This window comes from Trachymyrmex septentrionalis, unplaced genomic scaffold (assembly GCF_001594115.1).
Source record: "Trachymyrmex septentrionalis isolate Tsep2-gDNA-1 unplaced genomic scaffold, Tsep1.0 scaffold78, whole genome shotgun sequence".
NCBI classification, from domain to species: Eukaryota; Metazoa; Arthropoda; class Insecta; order Hymenoptera; family Formicidae; genus Trachymyrmex; species Trachymyrmex septentrionalis.
The window spans coordinates 456,398-467,652 of NW_017305967.1; the positions used below are offsets into that span (position 1 = coordinate 456,398).

The 11,255-nt window shown below is 41.6% G+C and overlaps 1 protein-coding gene across 4 annotated transcripts in view; it reads right to left on the reverse strand.

Moving 5' to 3' along the window:
- LOC108754192 (protein roadkill) overlaps positions 1 to 11,255 on the reverse strand; it is a 113,597-nt gene that overhangs the window by 62,213 nt on the left and 40,129 nt on the right. For 3 of the 4 annotated variants that reach the window (XM_018496327.1, XM_018496328.1, XM_018496329.1), the window contains one exon: positions 1,728 to 1,787. The exons of the other annotated variant lie outside the window; for it this stretch is intronic. The gene's annotated coding sequence lies outside the window, so the exon portion shown is untranslated. The remainder of the gene's footprint in view (positions 1 to 1,727; positions 1,788 to 11,255) is intronic. 4 annotated transcript variants of the gene reach the window in all.

Here is an 11,255-nt window from a genome sequence, read left to right on the forward strand (position 1 = left end):
CGCGTTTTAGACCGAATTAAACAGAATTTAATTGTTATATTACTGAGGATGACTACAAAGTGAGTCAAAACGTTCAAGATTTGAAAATAGAGAAGACATCAATGTTATGAAGAAGTAATTTTTACTTATCGATAACTGTGCGCGAGAGAGAGAGAGATTCCTTCCGCGCTGACTCTCATTAGCCTTGAAATTTATTTATTATTATTAGTCGCAAAGCTACTTTCTCTGCTAAAGTAGTTAGTACAATCATTTATTACAGCGATTATTTAACTTCTACGATTAACAATTCGTAAGTGTATTGAAACAGCAGCTATTTAGCAAAGTAAATATTTCACGCGATTTATATTGTCTATCATTTATATGCAAACATCTAATATTAAAAAAAAGCAATTCTTGACCTAATTATCGACATTACAGCTGTATAAAAATCTCTAAATAAAATTGACTGAACGGAATAAAAAATCTTTTTAGAAAAAAATTAAGTAAGTTTATAATAATTTTCTTTTTCAATTTTAATATAGAGTCCACTGCACCACTTCCTAATTTTGCGTCTACTATAATCCCCTAAAAAAAGAAAAATGTTTTATTCCGTTCAGTCAATATGGAGATTTTTACAAAACTGTAATATCGATAATTAGACCACTCCAGCATTCCCTCGAGGGAATCTTAAGCTAAATATCGACCTTCAACGGGATCACTATTTAATCAGTTTGGAACACATGCAATTTATCCCTTTCTCGATGCTTCCGAGACACAATGCTACGGATATCTTTCCTTCCTTCTTTTTCCTTTAATCTGACTCATCAGCAACGGCCACTCGTGCAGCCCATTAAAGTCGTAGAGACGACGCGATGAACGCAGGAACGTTAAATGCGCACCTCGCGCTAAATGCACGCGCAAGGATCCATGTTAGCGAGTAACGACGCCTGATATCTTTATGTAACCGCGAGGACGAATGATGTCACGTCCGAGCGTATTCACAATAGCTACGAAATATCGTTGTCTCTACGTGCAACGGTACAAATTGCCACCTCTTCCTCTTCTTCTTCCTCCTTGTCCTCGCCGTCGCTTTGTCTCGCTCGCTCTACGTCGCGCCTATAAAGCATTCGCAACTCATCACGCAGGAATGAACGTATTCCGATAAAGAAATATAATACGACGGATTCGCACGCGGAGTTACGATAAAGTATGCGGAAGAGGCGCCGGTGATAAGCCGACGAGAGATGTCTCACTTTAATCGAGGCATGACGTAAATAACGTTGCGGACAAATTAGGTCGGAGCACTTCTGATAGAAAAACTCAATTTAAAATTGAATTTTACCCTTCGGAACAACTTTGGCTTCGTTAATGCCAATACTTATTGCCGAGGGCAAAATTTCGAACGTTTAATAGTTTCTAATAAAACGTTAGTCACTAATAAATGATAATTATTTTATTCGTTTCATTAAACATTGAACATTGCGAAAATAACATTGCGTTTCGACATCTAAACGGACCGTTTTATCGTCCGATAATCTGAAGATAAAAGCAGATGCTAATTAAAGGACGCAATTGGGGCAGCCTGCTGAATGAATATCAATGCTCAGAATCGCGTTGGTTTCCTCTTGACTTGGCAAGACGACGAGGACGAAAAGGAAGAAACGGAATGTCGTCATTCCATATGGAAGCGATAAGGTAAAGACAATCTGCATTTGTTAAAAGACATAATGTACATGCATTTTACTTACTTGTTGGCATAGTTTGCTTCACCTTGGCGATATCATTTAAAAGGTACACACGGAGAACACCTGAAATCAAGAGCCAAAGAAGATACCTCAGTAAGCTATTTATACGTCTAATTGTAAGTAAACTACTTATGTAACAGAAAATCGATGAGATAAGACTCACGTGTCGTAAATTCCGCGATTTTTACAATTATACCAAGTTAATAAATATAAATTATCAAATTATAAATCAAATACAATACACAGATTTTGTTAAAAGAAAAAAAAAATTAATAATTTATTGATCTCGAAATTATTCATGTAATTTATAAGAAATATAAATACGTATAAAAATTAAATTAATATAAATAAATAATTGAAATATCTAAGATTCTCCAAGACTTTCCAACAGCAAACGGAAAATATGCGCGTACTTCTATATTTAGTAACGAAATATTGGTGAGAGGACCAACGTGCGTATCTTCGTCGGAGCGATTCGCTGTATTCGTTGATGCATTCGTTAGCTGCTTATACCTGCATATGTAAAAGCCTAGGATCGTATCAATAATCCGCGATAGTCGACCTTTTCAGCCGAGCGTTTCACGAGGGTATACAACATCCACGACGGCGACGGCGGAGTGAAAATCGACTTATAGCTGGAAGCTACGGCAGAACTTTCAAATCGCCGCTCTACCCGGCCTTCACATTTTCACTAGATGATTTTCACTCGATGCGGCCGCCGCTGTGATTCACTTTCCTCCTCCGGGTGGGCGTTTACGTCGACCAAGTGCAAAAAGGCACAGGAGAGGCGGTCACGAATCCCGAGTCGAGGTATCAGACCTCGCCGGCAAATGATATACTATTGTATATACCGTACACCGTGTTAGACCAAACCATTGGAATCGCATTAGTTCTACGTATATCGCGGATTTAATTTGATAATTCCAAATAAGTCGAAGTCGACCTTTCAGAACTTTCGTGCGCCGTAAAGTAACGCGAGCACATCGATTACTTAAATCGTAATCTCGAGGAAAGGAATCAGATTACAATCAAGCCGAAGGCGCACACGTAGATCGAGCGGGATATGGCTCGAGAGTTTAATTTTCTCACATCTCTGAGATATAGGAGGCTCTCTGCGTTACTTCTTCCACGCGCTCGTTCGCGCGTACAATCGGGATAATTAAACGGAAGCGGATATTAAAGCGAGCAAATAACACGCCGCTGCTCATTTGCAATGCCGTATCTCGAATGCGATGACTCTACTTGGACGGTAGCTGTGGAATCGATTAGAAAGCATTCTCAGGTAGAGAGAACCCACTGTGTATTTAACTCCTGTCTTTCCAATGGTTCCAATCTACGCCATTCCCAATTATCGAAGCTTTCACCCTCGCACTAACATAGACCGTACGCCTCTAATCGCTCCAAAATCGATACGCTATTATCGCGCTGGGCGACGTCACTGGTATTATCGTTCAGGCGTTACGGTCCATTTAGCTGATCGCGAATGTTAGAGAGAATCCTGGCTTACACGCTATAGAAAAGGGTAAAGGGAAAAGAAGCGGGAGGTCGAAGGAGGAGGACAAAGTGGCTACGAGGGCATCGCGTCCGAGAGAGAGAGAGAGAGAGAGAGAGAGAGAGAGAGAGAGAGAGAGATGAACAGACCTGAATACTACCGCATGGTACCGGATGGAGAGAGAATGCCCGGTGGGGGGGCGATCGGGGGGACGATTTGGACAGCGACGGCCCTGAGCCACTTGCCACAGTAGGTCAGCTCTCTTCACCTCGCTTCGCCTCGTTTTTCGAACCTCCATTATACACACACGCACACACACACACATACACACATACACACACGAGGAGGAGATCCTCCTCCATCGAGCTCTTTCAACGATGTGCACGATATATGCTTTCTTCGCGATATATGCCCGCCAACCCTCTATCATACGTGCTTACCTGGGTCTGATTTTCCCATGGCGCGTCCGCCATCGAACGGAGATCCTGCCTTTCCTTTATGCAAAATCTTTACAAAGCGGAGATCGCGACCGATATAAGCTCGGTCGAATTCGTGGAGCCGGTCCATCTCTCGTTAAGAGCCATTTTTCTCCCTCTTTCACAACACCGTGAAAATGCGAAATTATGCTCGCGCAGGTCTTTTATGCAGCCCAGAGGGCTTAGGTGAAAACTTTACTATTAAAGGCTGATTGAAATTAAGCGGAGGGTAGAGAGAAACGCATGTGACACTCCGTTCCATATGCAGGGACTATTTTGAGAGTACTACATGTGGTTCCATAGATGTCCCACGTGTACAGCCCATGTGACACTATCATGGAGAATTGAGGATTGGAAATCGACCAGTCGGACAATTTTAATTTCAATCCATTTCGGTCTAATATTCATTTAGCAGTGCTCAATCTTCAATGCGTAGTGCGACACGAGCCGGCGTTAACGCAGCGTTCTTTGTGCGTGACGACACAATGACGACAAAGAAAAGCACTTTGACGGCGCCTTTGACGACCTTTCGACAGAATTCGCGCGCGGGCGAAACGGGATTTTTATCGGTGATTCGCCGACGATAGCCACTATGATAACGGGAGAAGTGGGTCGGTGGTACCGAGAGAAGCGCGATGAGTCGGGGGAGTTAAAACGCGACGGCTAGCGTAACTCCTCGGTGAATTAGCGGCGGCGAAACGGTGTCATGTCGCAATTTTGTGAAAACAATTTACACCAGTCTGCTTTGCTCGACCTCCCAGGGGAAGGGACGTATCACCCTAATGTGATTAAGAAAGGACCGTAATGCTCGCTGGTGGCGCAGTATATTACTTCGTCGAATAAAAGCTCGAGAAGTTCACGCCACCAGTAAGGAATAATTAATCGTTCGAGCAATTAGTATTCATCGGAATAACTTCTTTTTCGAATCTATTTTTTTGTAGAAACGTTTTAGTAGAAACGGAATTAAAGTCGAGTAAATTTCCAACCGCGGCTACTTTGCCCGTGAAATACGATCGTACCCCGGTATTTTCCCCCATATTCTCGTATTCTTAATTCCCCTCGCTGGCGGAATTTGGATTCATAAATCACGCAGGGCATCACCGCGGACACATTTTCACCAGATGTCATTCGGATCGATAATCCACTCTCGACGTCACGTCGATTCTCTCTTCCCTCAGGAGGAAGTTCATCCGTCCGCGACAGGAGAGAGAAAGAGAGAAAGAAAGAGAGGAGAGGACTTATCGTTAACCTCGATCCTTTCTCGTAGCCGCGACGTTTAATACCCACTCCCTCTCGTCTAACTGTACCACTAGGTCGACCAGGTGCCATCAACGATCGATTAGATAGATGTCGATTAGAGAACTTTGACTTAGAACCGCGACACACACACAAGGATCGAGATAAGAATGTAGGAGTCATACAGTAGAATATAAGACTAAACTATAAACAAAGAACAAGTGTATTATAGGAATCTATAATAAGAAGGTAACTACACACAACGCGGTTACTGAAACAGAAATCTATTTATAATGTTCCTTTTCTACATTTTTCTAGCCAGTCGCATCGCAGGGATTCTTATAAACCTTACTCATCGTTTTTTTTTTAGTCTAGATACCTTTCGCTACCGCCTCTGTATGTATCTCACTATACGTTTATTACTTACTTATCTTTATATTTACATTTTTTTGTTATACTCCCTGTCAGCTGGTATTTATTTTTTCGACAGTCTTCGACAGTCTAAAAAAAAACCTAACGGAATCCGACTAGTGTTACATAACAATGTCAGTTACACTGATCATTGATCCGATAGGTCACGCTCGTGCAAAGTGTTCGAACAGATTTGTAACGGCGCTACAATGATCGTATCGTCGTTACACCGAAAACGCGCGTCGTCGTTAACATCAGCTACCGATGGTCGAAGAGAGGAGCACGTAAGGCCGAGTAAAAGTAGTCAAACTGGTCTGCTATAAATCGTCTCTCGATTACAGGAGTCGCTTCAGTATCGATTAAATCAGTGTTAAATCTGATCTGTCGTTCGCAAACTAATAATTCCCGTGGCGCCACGATAAAAGTTCTTCATGATGATTCTTCATCATTCTCGGAAGAGAAGCCCCATAATTCTTTTTTTTTCATCACAAATCGACTGACAGATATCCAGCTAATCCTGAAATCATATTTTCCGGATATTCGATATGAATAAAATAATTCGACTATTCATATCGAATAATTGAGTGCAAAGATAATTCTGCGAGAAATATAATTACTTCGTAAGACAGAAGTGTTTGTAAAGTTAACTTTTTTTTAATTTTTTCACGTATTATGCGGTCCAGTTTTAAAACAAAAATCATAAAATATAGAACACGCCAAAAAAATACTTTCAACATTTTGTTAATTAGTAGAATCTTTTATAATTAAATACCACTCTGCTTTCTTTTTCAATCTACGTATCGTTGTTGAGTACTTCTCTCGCAATCGTTTTTAGTTGATCGGTCACAACTTGAACTTCTGGAATATCGTATGACTCAAAAAGTATCGCAACTCTATATCATCCACCCCACCCTATCATTTCTCTCTGGCTATTTCTGACTGAAATTTCCTGAAATTGAAAGTTCAAAGATATTTCGATATTTCAGAAATTCAAGCAGCTGCGAACGACCAGCTGAAGACGATTACAAAAAAGAAGCACTCAACGGATGAATGCAAAGATTGAAAATAAAAGTAGAGCGGTATGTTGATTGTAACCAACACTGAAGTCCCGACACTGAAGAAAGAATGTTCCAAAGATTTATTTGACATGTTGTTTATTTTAAATGATTTTCGTTTCCAAGTTTTATGAGCCGCACTGTGTGTACGTGAAATATTTTTACCTCGCGGCGAGTGCACGTTATTTTATCCCCCATGCGAGTAATCCGAGAGTTAAAGAACGACGTTATACAGCTTGCTTTCTTCAACATTTCGGAAAGAACCGTCTATTAAAAACGGCGGGAGTTCGGGGATCCTATATGTAGGTCGTATTTATCCCCGATTCGCTTAGGCGGCATTTAGGGATCCTTTTGTCTCCGCGGGTGGTATACAGTGGCGAATGAGGATGATGATGATGATGATGATGATAATAATGGTGGTGGAGAGAACAAGGACAAGGAGTCTGACTCTCACTCCCTTCGTTTTCACCACAAAACACCCGATTGTACGAATTCGTCTCGGGTCAGCGAGGCAAATGGATGACGGTGATTGAGGAGAACGGCAGCTGCGAGAGTATGGGTACCAAAATCGGGCGAACTCCCAAATACCGCGCCACGATAACTCGTTTCGCGGCTTTTCTACGAAAGTGGAGCGGAGCGCGAAGGTGATTACCCCGGAAACTTCTGCCGGAGAGCCCGCGATATCGGCAACACGACGGATGCACATTAATTCTCGTCGATTCCATTTGCGCTCGTTTGTGGTCTCCGATTAATTCTCTGACGCACGTCGGGGGGATCGGAGAGAAAGAGAGTTTCTGCGATTTGAGAACTTACGAGGTCTTGCCGCATTTTATTGAAGCGAAGAGCTTGAAATAAAACAATTTTCATGAGCTTTTGAATAAGTTAAAAACGAGATTTTACGCCTATAAAGCAGGGAAGAACGAGATGGGATCCGTGCCTTCGCCCTCGTATCGATGGGATGAAGCGAGGGCGGCAACCAGACCCTGAGGTCTCTCCCCATCTGCAGGGCAGCCGAAAGAATCGCGACGCGTCTTCGAAGGGCCAATAGATCCAGGGGTGCCCTACGCGTGCCCTACGATCGTTCTCGTTTCATTGTCCAGAGTGGCATATGGCGTCCGCTTTGTCCGCTGGAGAGAAAGCTCCGCTTCCCAGACCTCGATGGAACGATAATGAAAATCGATTCCGAAGCCAGCCATGCAAACGCGAGCGCAGCGCGAGTTTAAAATTTAACCCCGCTACAACTTCAATCCCGAAGTTTAATCTAATTTTAGCAACAGCCCTCTATTTCGGGATAAAATCCATTTAACAATAGCACCGCGTTTCGCATTAACTCTTGACAAAAAAAAAAAGTTGTTGTGGGTTTTCCATCATCCAGATTGGGTTAACCGTAATCCCTCTGATGACCCTTTTGTACTCTTCGAAACGGTTATAAAGACATTTAAGGCTGAAGATATTGTTAAAAGTTTGGATAAACACAAAAACGAAAAAGAGATTTGATCCTCCGCCGGGTAGATGAATTTTCTCTTCCATCAGGAATAGTCTTTGAGAAATAGAAGAAATTTTTTATTGTTCCGGATTATATACAAATTTGAAAAAGATCGAATACACTTGCCTGATAGAAATGTATGCAGTTTTCCTAAACATCTGTCCACTTATTATCTAATATTACTGTATTCTCATTAGTTTTGTCAATATTGAATAGGAAATGGACTTGATAGAATTCATTCTGTCCATTTCATGAACAGTTGGCTTGCTTATTAATCAATTTAATATCCATTATTTGTTGTGTTTCTATTCAGTAAATGAGTTCAGATTTTACGTAACTTTTGTATGCAGTAAGTGCAAACAAAGCGTTACATCCTGATTGGGATCCTAATTAGTTTTCCTCCTCATGTCAGTTTCTACACAAAAGTTAGTATAACTGTTTAGTAATTGCTCGAAAAATGCATGATTTTTTTTTTTTTTTAAATAAATCATTATATTTCTTCTTAAATATGTTTTCAATGCTTCAAATATATACTTTAAATAGTATTATGTTAATAAAAAACATGTTTAAAATATTTTAAAAACAACAAAGCATGTATTAAACTGTTTAAAAACTGTTTCTTATTAATCTTGATACTTATTTTTTTATAAATTTAAATTTACTAAAATTCACAAACTCGATGGTGCCTTTAAAGACTGCATGGAATTGTGCCGGCGAAGGATTAAAAGCCGACCAAAAAATAACATTAATATATGTAAAAAAAATGTTTCTGTAAAAATAAAAAAATTTTAATGACTCCGTCCAGACGAAATCATCTAAATGATTAGACGATCGACCGCACTCAACAAACGACTTTTAAAAGTACAATTTCGATTTCTTTTTCTTTCTTTCTTTTAAATCGCGAGCGAACAAAGGTGACCCGAGAGACCCGGGTACTTCCCGAATGTTTTTTTATTAAGGTCAGACAAGTCGTCCGGTGGAATGAGTTTTCTACTTTGAACCGTTCTCAAGAGTCCGATTTCACACGCGAGAGGGGAAAAAACGTATAACGATTTAGAAGTTTCACAGAGCGAGAAGTTTTCGAGAGCACGAGAGCGAGTGGGTAACACACACAGTGCATGAGCGACGGCGAGAACGGACAGGCTTTTGCGGCGCGCGCAGAGGCTTTCCAACGCGATATTTCTGGTGATAACTATGCCAGGGACTGCCGGGTAAAGTAGCCACTGTAATACGGCTCGGTTCGGAGTAAAAGTACATGGGTAACCTCGTAAGCGGGTTCACCGTGTCGCTTTCACTCCCCGTGTGCCATGCCGCAATATTATCCGCCGCTCGAGGACCAAGCGCGCCCAGCGTGCGCAATCGCAACGCTCCGTAGATCGTAGACGAGAACATTCAGCTATTCGTTCATTTTTTTTTTTCATTCATTTGTGTGCTGCACGATAAAAAAAAAATGCTCCGTCTATACCAACGAAAAATGCAAAGTGCATTTTGATTCTGACATCAGGATTTTCGTCCTCGTTTCTGGTTATCCCTCGACTAGAATAGATTTAACTGCACCGAAAGAAAAGACGATTGGCTGCTGCAGCAAATTGGATGGTAAAATATGGCATAGCATTTTTAATTGGTTGCAGCAGCTAATTAAAAATACCGTGCCATATTTAACCATCTAATTTTCTGCAGCAGCCAATCCTTTCTTTCGGTATGCGAACGTCCGAAAAGTGTACCTTTATGTTTAAATCTGCCGGAATTTCAATTGATCCAGAGTTTTTTTCCGGTGTGAAACTAAAACTCGGGTATATATCGTAAAACCAACGGTGCCGCTTCGAATAGATAAAAAGTTTCACGCGAGATAAACGCAAATGTATACGTTGCTCAAATTACTGCCGAGTTTGTGTAAAAGGTTAACGAATGTAAATCGGAATGTGTGTTTTAAATCCGTAGCCTTCACGATCACGAAGCGAGACGAACAAAAGTGATAATAAACGATGTGTTGTAATGTTATGCAACAAGGCGACACGTTCGAGGTCTGAACTTTGGCTGTCACGCAGCTTCTTTCGATAGTCTGTTTTTTACTTGTCAAATGAATGACCGTGTTAAGAAATCACTCACACACACAGAGATAAATATAAAAAAATGTAAGTACTATCAAGCGATATAAAGTTCATTGGATAAAAAAATTACTTGCGACATTTAAAGCCATAGAGACACGAGAGAGAGAGAGAGAGAGAGAGAGAGAGAGAGAGAGAGAGAGTACATGAATTCCCTTGAGAAATTATTTATTAGGACACACATATTGAAATAAATCACTCACGTGTTGTATAATTATGTTAACTTAATCAAAGACATAAATCGCGAGAAACCAAAGCGCAGAACGGCATAGTTAAGAGCCGCTATGATCAACGGTGTGTAAACGGTGCTCGTTCCTAAGGCTCTTACGCGCCGGCAGAAAAGTTTCGGAGATAACGAGCGGCGAAACGACTTCGTTACGAATGCATTGTGTGCGTCGTGTGTGTGTGTGTGTGTGTGTGTGTACGGGCGTATAGAAAAACGCCCACACTCGCACAGTGTCGAGCCGACCGATCGAGTCGCGCGCATAACGAAAGGCGCGCGTGGTTTCCGCGTGGTTGCATTCTCTTCTCCCGCAGAAGAAGGGAGAGGGAGAAGGAGGAAACGGAGGCGGAGGAAGGAAAAAAAAAGAAAAAAAGGAAAGAGGAAGAGGTGGGCGGAAAAAGAGAAGGAAATAGACGGTCGACCCGGTCCATTAATCGCGGGGAGAAAATCCGGAGGCAGAATAGAACGAAAATCGCATTAATCAACAATAATTACCATTATAAGGGCGACTCAGCGGGTCAATATTGTCGTCGTGCGCGATTAATGACGACGTTCCATTACCGCCGCTAACTGGACACGCGTAGGGTATACTTGACGCATTAAAGTAAAATATCGATTCATAAATCACGAGATCGCCCGGCGGTGACGAGCGCGAGAGGCGGATAATTTGTTTATGACGCGTTACATACGCGGTTGACACACGTTCGTCGGACACACGAACACTTGGGCTTCGCTCTTAAGAGCATCCACTCGAGACCTGCGTAAACACGCGAAAGTAACGCGAGATCTTCTGGAGCGTACCGTTTCTCTCGCGAGTGGACAACCGCGAGGATTCTCTCGCGGCGTGGCGCCGTGAAATGCTCCATATCGATGTAAAAATGTGGGGCTTTCTTCTCTCGCGGGGCACGTTTTTACGTTTTACGTGTAGAAAATGAAGCCACTTCATTGAAATAAATCATATTTAACGCGAATACAACTAAATGCTGTTGTGTAGATGTATTGCGATATATGTTTTCGAGTTAAAATAATATCTTGATGAAATGA